Below are 23,915 nucleotides of genomic sequence, written 5' to 3' on the forward strand. Positions count from 1 at the left end.
TGTCAAAGATTAACTAATGTAATGCTTATATTCTATCATAAGTAGAAAAATTAGAAAAAACCTACATTGTTTTAATATGTCTGAGTGAACCGATTTCTCAGGTTATAACATTGGGAGTCTACCATGTATTAGACTTTAACCTAGGCATGGGAGACAACGATTTCTGCAATGTAGGAATTCACTGTTTCCATCTCCTGAGAATATGTGATTCAGTCTGTTCTCTGGAGAAAAAAAAATATTTTATCAATCCCCTTTTGGAAGACCCTGAAAAATGAATACAAGCAAAATAAATTCTTAGTATTGCCTTAGTAGCAGGTGGTGGTTAATCACAATGAAGAAACCATTTGTGAAAACAGAAAGTCTCAAAGTGATTTAAAAAATACTGGGCATCTTTATTATAAAATAATTTCCTGAAGTTGATAATTTCCACCTATGTATATCACACTTGCTGAATGTTTTGATATTCAGATAACGTATTTTCCAGTTCATCATCATGCAGCTAAATATATTATTTAAAGCCCCACTTGTGTTGTATACTGAAATTCCAAGAATGAAAAATAAACATTGTAATGCAATGCAAAAGCTAATGTTTGACAGAAAACTCTTCTGGCTGCCATGTCCGAGTTGACAAGTTAAAAGGGAAAATAATATGGATTAAATGCCTTTACATCCTAGCAGGTGTCTAGCCATCAATAATATTCACTGAAGGCCATTGTGTGCAGAGCACTTCTCTTCGTTTCCTAATTCCCTGCTTGGCTCCAGGCAGAAATAAAGGGAGGTAGACAATGATTTCTGACACCTCTAAGAACTTTGAACAGAAAAAAGCTTTCCCTGCAATATGCAGGTATTATTTCATCAGCACTCTCTCAAAAGATATCCATGGGATTGATCACAAAATTTATTTTATTGAAAATTGGCTTTGGAATTCTAGGCATAATAGTCAAATTCCAAATTATGACACGGGACTAATACAATCTGTATTTTCAATGATAAAAAAGAAAAGAGATATAGACAAGAAATCTCCAGGAGAAGAAAACAAACTGATTTTATTGTGATTTATTTTTAGCATAACACTTACAGATTAGACGATGTGATGTCCAAAATATTTGATGCGAAAATAAGGAACTGATGAAAAAAGCTTTATATCTCTTTTAAATGGTCTTTTAGTCATAGCACAAAAATGATACATTGCAAAATGAAATATCCAGCCTTTAACAGTCAAATAGGATATATGAAAATATAATTATGCCATTTTAAATCGGGCTCCATAAATAGCCTGTTTAACTAAAGTCACAACATTTAAAAATATATATTCTTGGCCGGGCATGGTGGCTCACGCCTGTAATCCCAGGACTTTGAGAGGCTGAAGCGGGCTGATCATGGGGTCAGGAGATTTGAGACCATCCTGGCTCACACGGTGAAACCCCATCTCTACAAAAAATACAAAAAATTAGCTGGGCATGGTGGCAGGTGCCTGTAGTCCCAGCTAACACAGGAGGCCGATACAGGAGAATCGCTTGAACCAGGGAGGGGGAGGTTGCAGTGAGCTGAGATCACATCACCGCACTCCAGCCTGGGCGACAGAGCAAGAATAAGTCTTAAAAAAAAAATAATAAATAAAAAATAAAAAATATATATATGCTTTGTAGTTTTCAATCTATATGTCAATAAAATATATTGCTATTTCATATTTTAGTGCTTGATATACTTTTCATGCTAAATAATCGATGTTATTTTTAGAAAAGTAATTTTGTATTGTCTGTTAAGATGTTAGTTTCATATCTCTAGACTAGTATTGTTTTTAAAATTCCAGCCCAAATTGTAAAGAAAATTGTGTGTGTGTATTAATAATAAAAACCTAAACGTGTAATTAGTTTACCTCCTTGGTAGGAATACTGATCTTAGCTTTTTGGACTTATATCCAGATATTTAGTTCATGTTGATATAGACTATCTGCATAAATCATCACAAAAATTGTTTTAACTGTTTAAAATACTACTTTTAATTTATAGACATATTTATTTTGAAATACTAAAAATTGGAGGCCATTTTAGCTCTACATCTAGAAACACAAATGAATATTTCATTTACAAAAAAAACTTGACTATATACATATTCTATCACCTTGAAAAGATGAATCCTAAAAAGAATTATCTTCTCACTGAGAAAATGTCCTTCTAATGTGACATCAGAAGGTCAAACAAATCCACACTATTCAAAAGTCACGTGAGAGGGAAGATATCAAATCCTAGTATCTCAACTGTATGCATAGCTTGTCACCTCAAAGAACCAGGCTGGCAATTTTAAATTTTGATTAGATTATTTAAAAGACCCAATTTAAAAGTTGTTTTCTGTGGACCTCAGTTAAAATGACAATATAAGCAGGATTTCTCTTGCTGTCTAAATTAATGCTTTTCACTAAAATGTAATTATACTTGAAATCAGAAAAGCAAGAGAATATGATCACCCCGTAGACTTTGGCAACAGTTCCCACTTGAGTGGCACAATTTTTGGCTATGATGCTGATATTTGATTTCATTTAGTTTCTGAAACCATCTATACCAAAATAAGATGACTCTTTCCAGGAATATATTTAATACTTCCAACAAAGAGAGAGACTGTTTGCAGTATATTCTGATTTAAAGAAGAATGAACAGAAGGGAGAGAAGGAGGAAGAAAGGAAAGAAGGGAAGGACGTAGGGAGAGGAGGAGGAAAGGAAGAAAGATAAGGAAGGAAAAGTAGGCAAATAGCAGCTGTCTACACTCAAATACAGAAGTGTTCTTCAAGTTGTCTTTATAGCTGTAGGGGATCTAAAACTCAAGAAATGTAGCTTTAACATAAATTGATGTTAAAGATTTTATGGCCACTTGTCTCTCAATACTCATGTATAGATTTATAAACAGTAATATGCAATTCAGATTCCTCCATTTTCTATCTTCTATGCCCCTCCTTTCTTTGGCACTCTAGACCAAACAAACTTAGACTTTAAAATGGAAGACTTTGTTACAAACTTTGTAAATGGTCTGTAATTACTAACAGGATTTCTAATCTTTCTCATTAGATTACCTTTTAAGATTCCTGTATTACTAATCAAGCATATTTTACAAAATACCACTGAGTATTGTGCCTCCAAAATTCTGAGGATCTAATATAAATTTTGGATCTAACAATTTTTTTTTCTCTCACAGTATCTCTAGAATTTATTGAGTTTCCATAGATTTAGACCTGCTATGAGGGATTTTACTATGTTAACTTATTAACCCTCAAGATATCCTTCGAACTGGATATCACAATTCTCATTTCTGAGGTGAAACACCTTAAGCTCAGAGAGGTAGCATCACTTATTTAAAGTTACGCAGCAAAGGAAGAGCACAGGTCATGCCTGTTAGATTTCAAAACCACATTGTCTTAGCTCTCTCTGTACAATAACCTGCGGTTATGTTCCTCCAATTGCAGATAACAGTACAACATAAAATGGTAGCTCTTCTTATTATTATCTTGCCAGGAATTCAAAAAATGAGTAAGATAGAATCTGAAACTGGAAGACAATCTCGCCACATTTTGGAAAGATTGCTTTCCAAAATGTGACTAAATAGTTTACTTGAGAACATGCACATGTGGAAAAACTCTTCTATCTGTTAATGTTTTGCTGTTCATAATAAATTACTCTGAAACCCATTAATAGGGTAAGTGAGGTGATCATCACCCTGAATTACATTTTTTAATTCTGTTCTTTCCATGGCAATTGTAAAATCCACAGGCTTAGCAATGGGCGGGAAAAAAAAAAAAGAATGTTCTCTGCAGCTGCAGCTGACTTTCTGGCAGACTCGAAAGCAACTGTGTTGGCAGCTAAGCCAGGCATCTGGGGCTGTTGGTGAATTAGTCCGAGGACTGACCTTCTAGAACGCCTATAAACACTATGCATTTGCTTTGCTCCATAATAAGGGGAATTTAACTCTTTGTATGATTATGATCAGGGCTATTATGAAATCCACTCTAAATTAATCAATAAAACCTTTATTGAATGACATACTTACAAAGGAAATAATAGGTCTTTGGCTTTCTTAACACAAATTCTATTTAATAAAAGTGAAATTTCCGATGAGTTAACATGTGCAAACTGGTTTCATGAGGAGCTGTCTCATGGTCTGAAGTCCTTCAGTTCTCTTACTTAATCTTGAAGACAGCATGCTTTTAATTTTTCCAAGAAAGATGGAAAAACTAATCTATCCTTTTAGAGACCAAAAAAAGCATTTTGCCACTTTTAATTTTATAGCCTAGGAGTCCTGCCTGGAAATTCTTTCTTAATACAAATTTAAAGGACTCTTAGAGTAGTTGAAGAATATTATCTTTTTCTGAGTCCTTATGAATATAAAAAAAAGAGTTTATAGTACTTAGTGTAAAATCATCTTCATTTGTTGAAGTTTATTCCTGGAATCATCCATTTCTCTCCCCCTTAAGGCTGATAGTTTTTAATAATTTAAGATTTTTCTTAGAAGAAGTGTTTTACAAAATTGAGTATTTCTTCAAAGATACCTCTTCTAGTTACTCTTGGCTCTATTTATAGAGAATAATGTGAAAATTCAGAAATGCAATGAAGTATGCACACAGGTACACACATTTTTTAAACAAATGGAATCATGTAACAATAAGATTTACTGATTTATATACTTAGATATCAGTAAGTATGCCAATATATAAATACAAACATTAATAAATACACACATTTATATTTTTCCTCCATTTTACAAGCAGCACACATATATTTTTAAAGCACATGAAAGAACTGTGCATCAGTAGAATTTTACAAACACCACTAGTGATAAATTTCATCATTATATAACACTTTTGTCAGATTAAAACTTTTTCATCTAACCACAAAGACATAATCATATTCTAACCTTTGCAAAGCATATCCATTTATTTAATTTTAGCTGCTAAATTGGAGTCAGTCTTCAAGTTGAAAAGGGACCTTGGAGATGATCCAAGCCTAACACCCTCTGAGTGACTGACCTCTAGAGAGATGAGCTGTTTCCCCAGGTGATGGGGGGAGCCAATGGCACAGCCATAATCAGAACTTTAATTTTTGATGCCCTATCTTTTGTACTTTCCATTTACACAATGCTTCCTCTGAAATAAGATTTAAATAGGGTTGAAATGAGATCATGTTTAAATCTAAAGTGCTACAGAACTGATTTTAAACTTACATCCAATTTTGCTAAAACATAATTCTTATGTAAAATTTCCCCGATGGCCTATTATGATGTTTGGTTTTATTGTTTTCATATAATTTAGTTATAATCCATGACTTTAAATTTCTGATATAAAGAACACACACACACAACACACATGCTGAACTCCTAGCAATGTTAAGCAATAAAACGGGAAATACACTTAGACTCAGAAAAGTCTTCTTATGGCATTTCAGCAAGTAAATTCCTCCACTCTATTTTCCCTTTTATTGTTTTAAATAAACACTGGTATTGTGCTTTAAGTCTTATGCCATAAACACATACACACAATTACAAATGTTTTTCAAGTAATAAATGATACATTGTCAAATATGGAAAATGATGTGTCTGAGAATGGACTTAACTCTACTTAATCATTACCAATATTAAGTAGGTTCATTTGAAATACAGGTGTTAATTTGGTTTCTGTTCACTATAGGAAGCCGCTCAAAATGTAAAGAATATTACTTCAAAAATAATGCAGATAATTGTATTTATTCATGCAACAAAAACTTATTGAACAACTGTGTGCCAGAAAATATTCTAGAAGTGGAAGATTAAAACAGTAAAAGATAACTCTGCATTCACAGAGCTTATCAACTAATACGGGAAAGACAGAAAACATACACAAGTTAATGAGAAAGCAATATGTAATTCCTGATAATGATGCAAACATCTTAAATAATGTCAAAGAAGTACTTTACATTATTAGCACATTTATATTAATTTCTTAATGTTTAGATGAGCAAATACATCTTTATCATTTCTAAAAATTTGCAACGAATCTCTAATTTATTCTATGTATTTTGTATGTTTATGTGAAAGGAGAAGACAAACTTTTTGCAAATGCCTTTATTCTCCCTCAAAAGTCTTTATTTTTAAACTTTTGCATAAGGAATATGGCTCCCCCAGAATGTCAGATTTTCCCCAGATTTAAAGATCTTAGTTTAAAGCAAGCAATGTTCCCTTTGAAACACCTGCTGATTGACAAATTAGGAATTAAATGTAGACACTGCTTTTCTAAGTGTTTTCTATTAATGTCAATATTGCATGAAAACAAATCAACGATGAAACCATTGCTCTCTATTTTTAAGAACTATTCTGTTGTGATGTTTTTCCAGTTTCATGTATGGCTACCTATGTAGCCAATAATGAAATACTTTTGAAAATCTGACAACTTGTAAATTGCAAAGCTATAATAAGAGGAGTATCTGAGATTCACCTACAAAACAAAAGCATGTCCTAATTATTGCATCCCATCACCTCCACTCATATTAGTGCCAACATAGAAAGACTAGAGTATTAACTTTAAGAAAAATATATCTTTTCACAAAGTCAACTAGAAAGTTCCCAGTTTATAAATTGTATGTGAGAGTATATTAAGTTTGTGGTAAGATAGTTTCCCCAAAGGTTATTGTTTTATTTTTGGTCAAATGTGGTTATCATTTAGACCTACCTCTTAATTGTGTTAGGCTTCTTCATTATCAGTGCTCTTCCAAGAAATCAGGTGCTGAACATGCTGCACCAAATATCTGCCTATGTTCGTATCTAGTTATATTCAAATCTCTTTCACCGTGTGCAGTGATGTCAGTACCACTGGGTCCATCAAAGATTAGTTTGCTGATATCAGCTATAAATCTGTATCAGTTCTTCATTGGAGATTCTGATTTCTTTCAGTATAATACAGAAACATATACTTAAAGGTGCTAAAGATCTATATTCATCATTTTTATTATACTATTGCTTTTATTCTCTTGACTACCATAGTCCCTTTTCTGGCATTTTCACCTATTCTGCTATCTGACTCTGATTTCAAAAGAAATCCAGAAATCCCTTACTTATTGCTGTCTTTGTTGATGGTGAATTTGTTGTTGTTAGTCTACCTTTTTCAGTGAAAACACCTTTAGATCTGTGAGAGAGAAATCTTTGATGATTGATAAAATCTGGCAAGATGAAAAAAGTCTTCTACAGAAGTGTCCAAGGGTGCATTTGAAAAGATAAGATGATATGCCAGAGTAATCTGTTTGCAGCCATTGATTACTAATAGTCAGTGGCTATGCTACATTGCCTAGGATTAATTTTCAACAAAGATCATTATTAAGAAAGCCTCTTCTTATTTGGATAAAAGTTCTCGAAGAAATAATGACCAAAGGATATTATAAAAAGGATATTATAAAATGCATAGAGCATTTCGGTATGAACTCTAGAGCCTCAATCCAAGGAGAAACATACTGGAAAAGATGTGCTTAGTGTTTATCTAACTTTACTTCTAAGACAAGTAATCACCAGGTTATCACCAAATATAAGTGGTTTTTATTGTATTTCTGATACTTAAGAAATAAAATAACCAATAGATTTCTGTATTTCTATATTTTTGAAGGAAAAATACTTTTGAAATATATTGGTTTATGATGGATTTTTCACTAAGTACTATGCTTTATTTAATTTATTTAAAGTATGGTATATTTGAAAAATAGGTATTGGTTCAATAGTCTTATTTAACTTTCTAGAATATAAACATAGTATCAAATATATTAAATTTAAATATTTTCTTGTTGGTATCTCTGCCAAAATGTCAACTTTCTAAAAATGAATCAAACACGGAGTGGTTTTTGAACATGTAGATATGACAAATTTACAAATGCCTTTCATAATTTCTTTATCTAGTTCACACTTTATTCCCATAACATAGTAACTAAAAGTGAGAAAGTATTTTAATACAAAGAATCACTCCCCAAGACATACTTTTTATATAATCTTAAATATTTTATCTATTTACCATTAGGTTTCTTTACATTTTACAGTTATGGTGGTATAAAATGGGAATTACCTAATTCTTCTTAGGAAAATGTTTATTCCATAGAAAATGAAGGCATCCTTGTGAATAAACAATCCCAGTTCTTTTAAGCAGATCCCCCATTCTAAACTCTTATAATACTTTTGACTTTCATTTTGTCTGGGGAGGCCAGACATGAGCACAGAGGTCTAGCAGTGCATTCACTTATGCTTATTAGTTTAGAAGATGTTCATCTCTGAGAGTCTCTCTCTACATTGTAAGATGACATGCTATGGAACCATTTTGAAATTCTGTATTGATTCTGCCTTCCACAGACAAAAAACTTGCAAAATAACAGAAAACACAAAGAGTTTTCTATACAATGTTGAGTTTTCTATTAGAGTAAAACTTAAAGTTTTATGATCTAAGTAGCAGCCAGGGGGACTTATTATACGAGAAATGAAGGATGTAAGTTATCTTTCCCCACTCAAAATGATCAGCATGCAAAATTACAATTCTACAAGGAGGTATGTGGTTAAAACTCTTCGAGTACTTCATTACTTTCTATCCGGGTTTTCATTAGAAAATACATAATATATGCTTCAGAAATGGCATTACAAAATTATTAAGAAACATAACTTACAATTGCTTATACAGAACACAAGATGATTTTTGATGAAAAAAAAAATGCAATCCCTTGTAAGTTTTCTCTTATTTGCCATTCCAAAATGTAAAGGTATCTGAAAGAAGCTATAATTATTACCAATAAAATAAACTTCAGATATACCAGTGTATTAAATATATATGGAGAATGAAATAACTTTGTTTGTTTGTTGTTTACTTATTTTGTTTCAAATAAGTGTTTTATTTTGGACTATCAGGTACCACCAAGATTGTGGGAAGGTACAATTATCTTAATAACATCCTGAAACTGGAAAAGATTAACAGACAGCCTAATTGAGGTCACATTTTTTGAAAGGGAGGTAAATTAAGCAAACAAAATTTCCTTTCAAGAAAAAGCTTTCTCTTTTGTTTAAAGACTTAACGCAATTAGTAATATTTCAAATAATGGTTACAAATAAATGCCTTTTCTTGAGATTACATATTTGCAGCATTTTATACTAAATCAACCCAAACTGTACAAAAATGTTACCATTGTAACTTCTGACTGTAATAATCAAAAATTTTGTAAATAAAACACCAAGTATGAGGTTTTAAAAAACATAATAAAAAAATCTGAAGATATCAGAATGTAATATATTATCTTAAATGTTAGAGAAATGAGGTAAGTAATAAAGTATGATATATCTTGCTGCTTAGGAAGAAGGTTTTTATCTACTGTACAAAAATATTGCTGAAGACAAAGATACAAAATCAATATCAACTTAGTTGGTTAATAAAAAAATAATACTAGGAGACCAAAACTGTGCCTTACTTAATGCGCTTATCATATGAGAGTATTTAATGAACAGAACAGGACCAAGGAAGTCACTAAGACACAAAGATGACAGAACAGCACCACCTAGTTCCCTTTATAAAAGTTTCCAAGTATGTATGCATCTCTGACTTTGGAAAACTGAATATATTTCAAAATAAATCATTTAATATAAAACTATTCTCTAGCCATTTATCACCTGCAACACAGCATTTACTTGAATTAAAGTTTCTTTTAAAACCAAAAGGAAGTAAAATTAAAGTTAATGGGTAAGCAAAGGTTTTTCTAACTGTGGATTGTAGTACTGTGTATAATCCAAATAAGTAAGTCTCTAAACAGAACTACTATAAATGCTAGACCACCATCATTATGATTTCCAAAGTGTGTGTGTATACATATATAAAATTACACAGAGTTCGCTTGTCTATTGTAACATGTATATCATCCATTCCAGGTATATCACTAGCCAATAAATAGTAATATTCAAAAATATCACACAATCTGTTAGAAATGTGATATCATTCCCATCTTGGGGTCATCACACTTAAATATTAAAGGAAGTAAAATAATGATGCCAAGAATATTTGTAGCTATTCACATGATGTGTGTTTCTCTCCAATGTTTTAAATAATTGTATAAAAATTCATTTCATTTGTAAACTTCTTAAATGGTATCCCCATCTATTCTTCAGCTTTGTTGACCAGGAGGTTAATATTTCAACCATATTGAGCAGGAAAGAAAAGTTTCAGGAACAACATTTAATTGACACTTTCAAAAAGTCAAATTATGTTAGTACAGGTTTTAACCAAGTATGATGTATTGTAATATAAGCAGGGGTGGGAGTTTTAATATATACGACACAGTGTAAGGAGTATTGTTTCTAGATAGGACACTTTAAAAGTGTTTTCCCTGAGGCATCAGCAGTTCTTTAAATGAATGTCGCTGGTAACATCAGAATTGCTCAAGCAGAACTCGAGCTCTAAAAAACTAAATATTGTTGCTTGTTACATAGATCCTTCTCACAGACCTCTTCTCCCCTACATTCCCTCTGCTGACCTGGTCATCCACTGTTCTGGCCCACTGAGCCTTTATGAAATTAAATGAATCATCCTCTCGAACAAATCAGTTAGAATAGAGCATTCTTGAATATTTCTTGTTCACTTGTCAGGTTGTTTCAAGTTGCATTAATAATAATAAAAAAAAGAAACTGGCATCATGCTGAGAACATTTTCAGGATAAACGACTGGACACATGAGAGCTCTTTAATCTAACCTTAAATTAAAAAACAAAAAAAAATGTTAAAAGCCCACTGAGGTTTACAGCATTGTTGTAAACCAGTGATTTCACATCCTGATTGATATATCCACATCCTGTTGCTGTTGAAAGATATTACTATAAAAATATAATTTCTAATTTTAATTCAGAAAGGCATTATAGGTTGGGCACAGTAGCTTACACCTGTAATCCCATCACTTTGGGAGGCCGAGGTTGGCGGATAACCTGAGGCCAGGAGTTCAAGACCAGCGTTGCCAACATGAAGAAACGCTGTCTCTACTAAAAATACAAAAATTAGCCGGCATGGTGGCACGTGCCTGTAGTCTCAGCTACATGGGAGACTGAGGCATGAGAATCACCTGAACCCGGGAGGCGGAACTTGCAGTGAGCCAGGATCATGCCACTGCACTCTAGCCTGGGCAACAGAGCAAGACTCCAATTCCAACCAAAAAAAAAAAAAAAAAAGAAAGGAATTATGTATTTTGATTTGTTTATTATAAACCCCATAAGGGCAGGGACTGCTTCCATCTTGTTCATTTATACATCCAGCATTTTACAACACTGCCTTCAAATAGGTATTTGTTGAAAAATGAATCAATGAATGAGTAAGTTATGCTTCATAAAACCAAAGGCTATGAACAATAAAATGACCATAGAAATTTTTTAATGTACATTAAATGCACAGAAATATGAAATCAAACTTGAAATTGAAAAACCAAATCCAGTCCACTTCCTAATAATAAAAATGACCAAAGAAACAATTTCCTAATTTGAAGAATTGATCTATGCATGTGATTTTGTGAGAAAAGTATGCACAGCTCAAACTCAGGCCAATGGCTACAAAATTAATTTATAAACTTCATTGACAGAGAAAGAAAAGCTCTGAAATTTGTAGAGGCACATATATTACAATAAAAAATCTGTTTACATATGTAAAATCCTTAAGCACTAAACAATGCATGGGTGGATATAAAAAGTGAAATTTCGGTAAATGCTATTTTAAGAGTCACTGTTATACTATGTTATAAAACATCTTTAGGTGGAAAGGAAAAAGGAAAATGCCATTTCTGCAGTTTGCAATCATCCACAAGTTCCTTCTACAATACATCACCAAAGAATGAATGTGGCTGCGACCACTCAGTCTACAGGTGAAAAAACTAAGCTACAAGAGAAGTAATTTGCTCAAGGCCAGTGAGACAGTGACATGGCTTGCCTGAGAACTCAGGTCTCTTGCTTCCCACTGTCATGTCTTCCTACTGCAAGGGACTTCCAAAATCAAAGTTTTAGTCCATTGACAGCTCCTCCCATTACAGAATAAAGAACCCTCACTACTAAATAAAAGACCTCCACCAGGCCAATCTCACTACCACTTCCACACAAACCACAATTTGACCATGTATGCTTCTTGTGTTATGCCCATTTCTCTATTATCAATCCACTTCTATACTCCATCATGGTATGGCTAGGTGATGAGAATTTCCTGGGAGAAAATATCCCTAAAGCCTGATGGAATTTACTTTTACCTTATAGTTAGTCCATCATGAAATGATAAAAAATATTAATCTCCCCAATCTGTCTATACCCATCAAGCATATTTGTTTTATTAAAACATATACTCTTATGCTGTCAGATCCCTCAGGGATAATATGTTCTATTTTGTTGATAGTCCATACTTGTACAGTCAATAAAATTGGGTAAAGCAAAACAAAGTTTAAAATAAATCTGACTTATTGACTTCCACCAGACCTCTATAATACTATGCACTTCTTATCTCTCTAGAATACTTTTATCATAGCATTGGAAATTTCATGGAAATGAAATGATATGGAAAAATTAAGTTACTAAATGGTAACACCATTAGTTTTACCTCATCCATAGCATTTTTATATTGATAAAAAAGCAAGCCAGCGAACATGAAACTACCATGCATAAATTTTACTTCATTTTTAAAAATATGTCTGTAAATATTTTTGAACATACTTCTTTTTCATGTTACTTACCATGAAATCTTTCCGTAAAATCAATACTATTTGTAAAATGGTCTTTCTATAAAATCTGTACTCTTAGTGTAATATTTGTTTGCTAAATATCATGGATATTGTTTTTAATTTGGTGGCTCTGGACAAGAATGTTGGTCTGAAATGCTTTGGCATGTAAAGTAACAGGTAAAGGTGTTTCTTTTTAATAACAAACTGAAATTCAATTTCTAAGTGAATCATTACGAATAAAAATCTTGAACATAGGAAGGTATAACTTTTCCTCACAGTTCCAGTTTCAGATAGTAAGTGGTTACACACAAAAAATTAAAATATGTCATATTTAACCATAGGTTATAGGAATATCCTCAATATAATGAATAAATTCAGTAACATAGTAAGATAATGTTTCGTTGAAATAGTGAAAGAGTCAACAAAAATTGCGTCCAACAAAAAATTGCAAAAAAAAACTACCTTCCCTTTAACTCACTAGTCTCTGGAAAGTTGATGAGCAGGGGCCAGACAAAAGCCATGTTAGAGAAGAAGGGTTATTCTGCAACTGTAGCAACATACAGACATGTTTTCACATGAAGCAAGACTAGGTGCTAACAGAAGCTATGAGAGAATATAATTCTTAATACCAACTGTATAAAGCGGCAAGAACCCTTAATAAATTTAGCTAGTTTATCTTCATTGGACACTTATTTACAGAATACATATTCATCTATGAGGACGATAGAGTGATTTCAGCACCTGGCATTCAGGTAAATCGTAAGCTAGTCTAGTTAATAATATCTTTTCAAATGCTAAGAGTCATGAAACAGTCAAAAATCCAAAAGACATCAGGGAAATTGATTTTTAAAATGTGAGGAAAAAACTATATGACTTTTACGAAAAGCCACATTTCATTGGGACTTTTTAGAAAAAGTACTCTTAAAACACTCTATGTGAAAATACAGTCACTAAAAATTGTACAGTCTTTTCTCCCTTGGTTTCGGGTTTCCAGTAACTGTATTTACATTTTCTTTAAAAGTAGATAATATTTCCATCCTATCTCTCTCTTTCAAATGCAAAAGAAAAAAAAAATCCAATCACAGCATATATGTGTCATCAATTGCATAAGTAACTAAGCATTAAAAACACAAACAGATCAACATTTAGAATTTATAAAGGGTCTTTTAAATAATACTGACAGAATGTCTTCCAGTTAACTGCGAAGAATGCACCCTGAATCTTTACTTCAGGGACTAATCAGAGAACCTCTACTCTCTAGCTTGGCAGGAAAAAAAAAAAAAAAAAAAAAAAAAGCAGGTCAGTCCACACATAATCTGGTAGATCAAGGTCAGCTTGTAATTCCTCTTTGTTTATACATTTATCCGGAAATGCCAGCTACTCAAGGTAGAACAACAAGATAATGTGGCTTCACGTTTAACCAAAGTCATCATCAGGAATATTTTTGAAGCTAGAGATAAAATCTTTGGAAAGCAGACTGAAGATAAGGGGTTAAAATACCCAAAGATATCAGGAAGATTCAAATAAATGTTTACAGTACAAATTTGAATGGACTGCCCTGACTGAAAGCAATTAATTCATATTTTTGTTAAGTGCACCAATATTTAGAATTATTTTTGTTTCTTGGGGTGCATTTCTGTCTTCTTCCTGTATATTACATACAAATGAAAAGTCACTGAAAATATTTATTCTATTTGGAGTACTGTATTGGCATTTTGGCAGTTATAATGTAAATACTTATATATTATCTAGATCCAATTAAAGAGTTGTGTCAAGATTAAATCTATTAGAAGAAAACTAATCAATCAGTGGAATGATGAAAACATTTGAAAAACAAACAAAAACAAAGACAGACCAGACATTCGATTAGTCACTTGAAATATAATGAGGACTAAGACTTCAGCCCTGTACACTAGGGGCTTATAGTCCACTAGAGGAGACAGGCAGACAAACACATAACCTTCAAAACACTATAATAATAATATCCAAATTTTATGTAGATCATAGAATAGACAAAATCAAATGCTCAGTTCTCTCATGAACTAAGAACACATAAATGCTTAAAATAATCAATAGATGGCAGATGGCATTCTTTTGTCTACTAAAACTAAACTATAGCTTCAAAAATTATGCTATTGTATAAAATAATCAAATAAAAATTGTCAAAACATATTATATCAGCTTATAAAACGCTTTTTATTGCCATAAGCATAAATAAAAGAATAAAAGACACAAGTTGCAGTTACAAATTAAACCACCCTTTTCCTATGACATAAGACACAGAGGAAGACATGTAAGTCAAAGGGTACAATTAATACAAATGCACTCTCATACTCATGTAATATAGGAAAATATCCCCCTTATAAGTGATATCAGATACAAAACAAGCCAATTCTTGTAGCAATCTCTCCACAAATGAAGTCTCTTTAAGAAAAAGAGGTCTGCCTCTCTCTGTTGAGTTCAGCATCTCTCTATACTTTCACCAGTATTCAAATTGCATCTAAATTAAAACCCGAAAATGTCTCAAATTTGGCAATGCACTGACATTTGGCAGTCCACAAAGATTGCAGGCAATTAATACTACTTAAATATCGATAGCCTCACATAAAATCCAGCAAACCTTCAAGATCCCACCATAGCAAAATGTGTTAATGGGCTAGTTAAGGAATAGAGCATTGACTTAGGAACAATTTCTGATTCTTCTTTTTGTTTGGGAAAATGAAAGAGACAATCCCTATTCAGGGTAGGGGATACACATTTTCACTCATTATTTTATTTCAATCCTAGAGCAGTATCTGTTATTTAGAATGAACAGATACTGTATTATGTATCACAATGGTGAATTTAATTCTGCCTTGGCAGGGTATCTAGTAAGTGCAGAATGTGAGTAACTGCTTGCTATATTGAAGTCATAGATATATAATTGCCTTCAGAAACATCCTTCTCTGAATACCACCTACACATTAATACATGACAGTGAACTTACAGCCAGACCCCTGTTCTATCCCACATGATCCCTGAAAAGGCTTTGAAATGAGGACACGTGCATAATTAAGGCACACTGAATATCACAGTACATGTAACAAACTAGAGTATTATGAATCCTTAGGGGAACCTCATAGAACTAATACATTTTCTAAAGAAAGCTGCACATGAGTAAAGGGAGACTAAAATGCTAATTAGATCCTCTCAGTGGAAGCTATAGAAAAGTTGATTCTTGAATCCTGAAGTTGGACATAGAATGGAACATTTGTATACAGAAGTGCTGGAGAGGGAAAAAAAGAACTTGACATAAAAGCCCTTGAATAGATGATTTACACAATTCATGAGCAAATAAATGAAGCAAAATAAAAATATAACAGTGGGAGAATTCCAAACCTCCTGAAAGGGTTAAGTATGAGAACTGATTTCGTATTAGAAAGGGATTATGTAACAACAGAGGGAAATACTCAGCCTAGCATATGCTAATTTAGTCAGCTTTGCCAGGCATTTCTCTGTGTGTTTGGCTGGCTGACTCACATTCCTTTCCCCTTCTTTTTGCCATTTTTATTAAGAGACTACGGAACGGAGCTTTCAAAAAAGTGCAGTAATAACAATAACAAAAACAACTCAACACATATTGTACATGTTTTATCCTTGCTAAAACACTGGGGTGTGCTCCTTGGGGCTTGAAAGGAAAAATACCCAATCTGTACATATTCTGTACATATCCTTTAGCAAAACTCCACTTCTTTATTCTTCATTCCCCATTAATTCATTTTAATGGATCTTTCAAGTCGGTAGCATGGGCAGGGAATGGGAGGGATATTATATTCCTGGAGAGTATAAAGGAAGCTGAGTTAGTATTCAGACTTCAGCACATAAAATAGAGAGCAGTAAAGAAATGGCAATTAAATAAAAAGCTTACTATATATTTTTCTTTGCTTTTACATATAAATATTCTAATTCGTAATGCATTATTTCTCATTTAAATTTAAGCCTACAACTCCAGATTGAAAAACAGAGATGCAAAAGGTATGAGAATGAATGGAAGTTACAAATGTCATGGACATTTTCCCCCATGGGGGATACAGGACAAGCTCATGTAAAATATGAATTTATGAATTTATTAAGAAAATTAGGACTTTTTTTACACACTATAAATTTTAGGCCTTGATGTTTAAATAAGCATTATGGAAGGCACCTGCATTTTAAAATACAAACAATTTTAGCTTAAAAGCTAAAAATATTTCTTTACAAGAATAGATTAATTGGCTTTATAAATTACAGCAAATCAATATAACAGCTATACACTCAGCAGTCGACAGCACATCCTTGTCAGAAAGGTGCTTTCTCACTTTGTTCTCAAGGACAACTTTAGATAAGCAATGTATCCTTACTGTAAATTAACCATCATAAAATATATAAAATTTTTAGAATCGCAATCTGACTTTTTAAAGGACTTTGTTTTCTTATAATGTGACATTATTTGCACTATTTGATCACATTTAGCTTTGAGATTTTTCTTTTTTCTGAAAGCAAAAGTATGCTTTTTTTTACTTGTTAAGCAATCCCTAATGACGTCAGTATTTAACCCCCGGAATAACTCCTTAACTATCACCAGACAGACACTTCCCCTCCAGCAATGAAATGGCTAAAAGATAATTTAAATATTCAAGTAAAAATGATTTGCTGACTCAGAAACAGTTATTCCCAAAGTTGAATAAAGACTGTGTTAATATTTCCTTCAAAGACCTCAAAATACAATGTGAATAGTTAATAACCCCCTCTCTCTATGGCAAATCTTACCAACTTAGCTCTGTATCTATTCAAGTAGTAATAAGTTCTTATCACTCAGTTTCATTAGCGCAAAAATAGATCCAGAATACTCAACCCTATTGTTATTTCATAAATTGTAAGACTTGTGTGTGTGTTTTAAGTGGAAGGCTTGTAAATCGTTGTTGCAGCCTAAGAAAATTTACTTAAAAAATAAAATAAAATTCCAACCTTAATTGAAAGAGTAAAAGAACACAATGAGTCAAAACAAAACAAACTCTTACCTTTTCCTTCATTCTATTATACATCCCTGAAAGCCCTAAACTCTAATTACAAAATTAATAAAGATGTTCTTCAGTCTTAAAAAAATGACATACTTAAATGTGTATATATGTGCATATATGTAAATAAGTGACTGTGAAATACTTCCTTTCTCTATAATTACATCTCTGATTTTGACATTAATATTTAACTGATCCCTACTTAAGCAGAATATTTACTTCACTAATTTTTAAATAGGCTTCTAAGATGAAAACAATTTCATATATGCTTAAGGAAATCCACTGAACACATTAACAGGAACAACTGGGCTCACTAATAAAAATCAGTTGTATAACATATTCAGGTTTTTGTTCTGTGGCAAATGGAATCAAAATATACAAAGCTATGTTAGTTCCTTTTATCTGATAGGGTTTAATGGTACAACAATAGGTCTACAACTCTTACTTTTTTAGAGAACGTATCAGATGACTTTGCCTACATGATAAATAATATTGTTCAGATAGGAAACATTCTCTACTGATGTGACATAACACAAATTATACTTAACAACACTAAATAAATTGAACATACACTGAACAGTTAACTCCTATATTGTAAAGAAACTACTATATTCTCATAGTACAGGAAATGCTCTAATAAGAATGAGATTAAGGGACTAACTGCTTACTCACTGAAGGAAGAACTGGATAACAGAATGTTTCCCAGCCAAACAGTTATTAGGTCCAACACATGTAAAAAACAGCAAAGAAATCCTATTGCAATTTTGCTATTCATCTTCATTAAACTGACCTATGTTCCTGATGGTCTGGAAGAAAATTAAATGTTTACCATTCATTGGATGAAAACGTTGGTAGTTTTAGTGGGATTTGTTTATTACTCTCTAAACAAAATCTATGTTCTCTCTTTTGCTTTGTCATAAGTTCGTGTGATTACAAATACTCTGGATCATTTCTGCTTATAAAAAGCTAAAGGATGTTTTATGTCCACTACAAGCTATGAAAAAGACTTCCCATTTCACTCTCATGCCACATGACTGCTTTCCTCTGAGTTTGCCGCCTCTGCAGAGCACATTAGGCCTGAGATGCCATTTGCATCATCACACAGCAGGGGGCTTCAGCTGCCACAGCTCTAGGTTAATCCTCACCCACCTCTTTACACAAGGAATTTGCAGAAGATGCCTTTCTTGATACTACAGAATTGCACTCCAAAAATGCTTGACATTTTCAAATAAAATGTTGGCAATGAACGTGTCCTTTTAAATATTTTAGGTTAAATCAGTAAATTTAAATTATGTCCTTCATTTTTTATAAAATTAGTTTATGATCTAATCTAACGTAAAGTATCTGGAGTTTTTAATCAAGGAGAAGAAAAAAATGGTAGAAAATGTTAAAAATGACTGATCAGATCGAATTCACTTAAAGATATATATATTAAGAACTATTTATGTGATAATTTAATATAGGAAAACTTTCATAAACCAACATAGCTTACAAAATGTCAAAATTAACTCTTACATGACTTGACAAAGTATGAGTGTTTCCATATTATGAAAAGAAGAGATCATTTAATCCCATCAGAAGTAATTAGGACATACTATTATTCAATCCAGCACGACTGTTTATGCATCTACTAAAATGAGGATAAGAAAACTGCATAGCTATGTAAGGCTCAGAGCTTGCCCTCAGGAAGCTTAAGTATAATAATTGTTGGGCACTAGAACTGTTTTAAGACAGTAAATCAGACCAGGATCTGCCAATTCAACAAAGGGGCTTCTGACTTCAGTTTCTGAGTGGGCTTCCTTGGTTTGTGATTTTCCTTCTCTCTACTTCCTTAGTCTATTCAGTCAGCTGCTACAGAATGGGTGACTTAGCCAATCGGTTTAATACAGTCTAATAAAATGAAGACTATTTCTCAATAAATATCATAGAGCACATCTCAGCAAGATCAAATAAAACATCCATATGACATTAGGTCTATATTCGATTATTAATGTACCCCCAAATCCTTCATAGTAAATAAGGCTTACTTGTCTCAATCACTGATATCCCACAGACTACTTAAAGAGAAAATTTATGCCATTTGGTGTTGATTCCAGGCCACTTTCAAATGCATGCTTAGGATGTCTTCCAACATTTTTGCACTTCCATTTTGCTCTTTAAGTGATTTAAGTATTTTTTTTCTTTAAGAAAAATGACATTCTACCACTATTTAATTGTGTGACAAACAGTTTTAAAATGTCTTATCTTCTAATGAAGGACACAAGAACAGATCATCTCAATTGATACTTAGCTTTGTCATATTATGTTCCCAGAGTTCTAATAGTTATAGAAATGGAAAAAAGACAATGAAGTAAGCTTCCACATCTTGATATAAAACCAGTCTAGGAACTCCTCATATTTGCAAAGATTTTCTTAATTACCAATTGTCTGATGTTCGACTATTTAAGCCACAGTTATTGCATTTAAGTATATAGGCTCCATTTTCCAAAGTTTATGTTAATCGAAAAAGGGAGTGAGTAAAATGTGTTTCAAGAACTACATTTGGCATAAGAAATGAGCTTGACAAGACTAAAGTTAATATATGTGAAGGTAAAATAGTTGGAAAGATATGATTTTAGGAAGCATAATTATTTCATTAAGTGTATATAAGTATAATATGTATTATAATGTGCTTTCTAAAAAATGTAAGATGAGGTTCATGACACATACTGAGGCAAGTATTATGTACATCCAATGAGATTTAATTTGAATACATATTCAAATTAAATTGTGTTTGTGTTATATTTCTACTAAACATAACAAATCATTTACCAGAATATACCATGGCCAAAATAAAAAATAAAAACACACACACACACACACACAAACACAAAAAACTAAAGCCCCAGTATCTGTCTTGGAGGTGTTTTTGTATACGACTAATTCCAAAAAGTAAACACAGTTCTCAACAAAATGAGGTCTTGTATGCATGTATGCATGACTATTTCTTGTTATATTTTGCCCTTGTTTCTTTTTTGCCCTTTCCAGAATTGATTCCTGTGCTGCCCAGGGCACTCTCTCCATCTTTGCAGTGCCCCCTCAGGCATGGAAAGGGATAAAGTTTCAGCAAGGGTTAGCAATTGAACTGGATCTACTCTATAGCCAAGAGAGGACTTAGTTACAGGTGGCAAGCTTTTGCAATCCTTGCAAAGAAATTCATTTCTCTAATGTGTCCCTTGTGCTTACTCCAGATTTTCCTCTTTCTATGATGAGGGAAAATAAGAAAAGATGCATTGTAGCTGAACACTAAATCAAATTTTGCTATTTAAGTAGCCTACATTCCAAGTTATAGTTTGGCCAAAAGCATATGTTTATTTTCTATTTATTATTCATTTCCTAAAGACACGATGAGGATGAGGACAAACTGGCAGATGTTATAGAATTAAGTAAGCCTTTTTAAAAAAAACTCATTTTATCATTGACTGGATTCTCATCACTGGCTTATCACTCCACATATTAACAAGCCAGAAAATTGATTTGCTTCCGAGAAAAAAAGGTAAAAAATATAGGTGATAATATAAAATACAGTCAGTTAAAATACAGAAACACAGAGAAGATATGTTCAAATGAGTTTTTTTGTCTTTAATAATGTATACTGCAAGAAAGGGAAGAGTAATACATGGGATAAACTGATTAGTATACTTAAGTGAATATCACTATAGTGCTGATAAAGCTAAAAAAAGAAGCTATTGACTGACTATAGTATTTGCCTAGTCATAACTACTAGCAGGCAGGGCAGACTCCCTCTAGCCAAAACCAGTCGCTCACTAGTTCCCCTGCCACCCTTTTCTCCCTGCACATAGAAAGACCCGCTAAGTAGTTAATCTATGTCCAAGAAATAAAGCCTTCATTTTACAACCTAACCAAGTCCTAATAAAACGGTAGGGTAGGGGAGAAACATAAATCTGAACCCCGAAGCAATGTTCTCAGCCAAGCCTAAGACAAGGAAGGCATGAGCAATTTGAGCAAAACCTGACAATATCAACAAAGTATGATGTGTCTGTGGAGTAGTGTTTGATGAATAAATGTGAGGCAGCCATAAACATGAGAAGACAATCCAGTAGTGCTTTGTGCCTCCTCCTCTTTCTTTCTTTCTTTCTTTCTTTTTTTAATCCTCTTATCTCTTTTAGTGTATTCATATGGCCTGATCTAAGATGCTCGTAAGTCCACAGACATGGTTGGACTTGTGCTCTTTCCCTGGTTGCTGTATAGGACCTTTATTTATTTATTTATTGGACCTACTGCTGGTGTTGCTGCTGGTTGCAGTGGTGCATTTTCTCTGCTATACTCACACCCCCTTCCCGCACCCACCCCCCTACCCCAGTCTGCTGTGAAAAGCAGCACTGTCTTAATCATTGGTTTACATACTCAATAAAAGAGACTCATGCCTGAATGCTGCTGATGGAATCTCTCCGGGTAGAGAAAGAGTAAATCCTCCTCCAGGCTGAGAGAGGCACCAGCAAACAGTTATTTTGCACTGCACTGAATAGACAATTCACAGGGAAATGTTGAAGGAAGAGAGGAGGCGACCCCAAGTGCAGTCCATGACCCACATGCTCTATAATAAATAATTTCGCAGCAGCCTAGCAGTGTGTGCATTGACCGGCCGGGACCAGCACACACAGATTGGCAGGGAAAATACATCCAGCGGTGTCGAATTTTCATTGCAATCACCAAATTAACTGATTCCCCCACATCACACTCCCCCCAACACGGCGCACGCCGGCGCGCGCGCGCGCGCACACACACACACACACACACACACACACACACACAGAGCTGAGCTGAGAAATGCAAGTTACTGAGAGGTGAAATAGGGTCTCCGGGAGATTGTCTCAGCGCGGATTAAAAACCTAAGTAACATGTCAGACACCCGGGTTACTTGCGTGAGGATGGGGGTGTGAAGGGTGAGAAATGGGACTCGGCGGCGTACGCAGGAAGAATGTGCTGTCTGCCTTCACGGAGATTCTGGCACACATGACATGCCTGAAATTTACACCCAACGTAAAATACACAAAAGTACCACCAAAATATTCTACACAAGATCTCTAGAAGGTCAGTTAGTTAATTCAGGAAAATTCCGCCCACTGCCTCTTCTTTCATGTTCATAAATATGCATAAATAAAATTCTGTCCCCAGTCTATATTCCGGAGGAGGGCAGGAGAGAGGATGCATTCCAAGAACTTGCTGAAACATGGTTCATTGACCTCATTTAAATCCTCCAAAGGCCGATTGGGTTTTGCACGCCAGTGAGTCTACGTGTGTCTTACTTTCAGATCCCTTTTACCCAGGGAAAAATTAATTTCATCAACTTGTCTTCCTGCAAATACCCAAATAATGACAGAAGGGTTTAGAGATAGGCAAAGAAAAAAAATCTAGTCACCTAGCTTAAAAAATATTCTATCAATCATCATTTCACATCCATCCTCGCTATATCTCACATTCAAGCCACATCCCTATACTATTCTCTTCAAAGCGACAATCTTCCGCCTTACAGCCCCTGCCCGCCCAGCCCTAGCACGCCGCCTCTGCCTCCTCCACCACCCAAAGTGTCCTCATGCACTCCTGTACTATGCATTGCCATTTATTTCATAATCAGCATCATCCTCCCATTCCACGCAGCCCCCTCACTCCCTCCTCCAAAAAAGAGGGTCTGGAGAAAAGTGAACCCAGATTCCCTAGCCTTCCGGCATCCAAACCCAGTGATTTGCATAATAACAGCGTTCTGTGCGGCTTCCCTCCACTGCGGTCGTAGGGGTTCTTACATTTCACGTGAAAGGATAATATTAATTACGGAAAGAAGCGGCAGAGAGAAGATGGAGAGGTAGGAAATCTAAGTGAAAATCTCTTGGCAGTAAAGTAACTGCTAGGAAGCATACATTTCTTTGATTAAAAAAAAAAAAAGAAATGACACAGACTGAATAATAAAAAGTCAATGTGTTGATAAAGTGCGTTTGGGTCTTTTAATTTTTTTTTGCCTTTTCTCCCCTTCCTTAATTTATTGGTTTATTTATTCATTCGTTCATTTTTTTTATTTTTTCTTATTCTTTTTTCTTTCTTTCTTTTTCTTTCTTTCTTTTTTTTTTTTTCTTAAATCCCAGACAGAGTCTCCTCTCTCTTCCTAGGTGAATGAC

General features: G+C 33.7%; 1 protein-coding gene across 2 annotated transcripts in view; it reads right to left on the reverse strand.

The window, feature by feature from the left end:
• Positions 1 to 23,915, reverse strand: part of CADM2 (cell adhesion molecule 2) — a 1,080,890-nt gene that overhangs the window by 1,055,667 nt on the left and 1,308 nt on the right. The window lies entirely within an intron of this gene.

Source organism: Macaca mulatta, chromosome 2 (genome assembly GCF_049350105.2).
Source record: "Macaca mulatta isolate MMU2019108-1 chromosome 2, T2T-MMU8v2.0, whole genome shotgun sequence".
NCBI lineage: Eukaryota > Metazoa > Chordata > Mammalia > Primates > Cercopithecidae > Macaca > Macaca mulatta.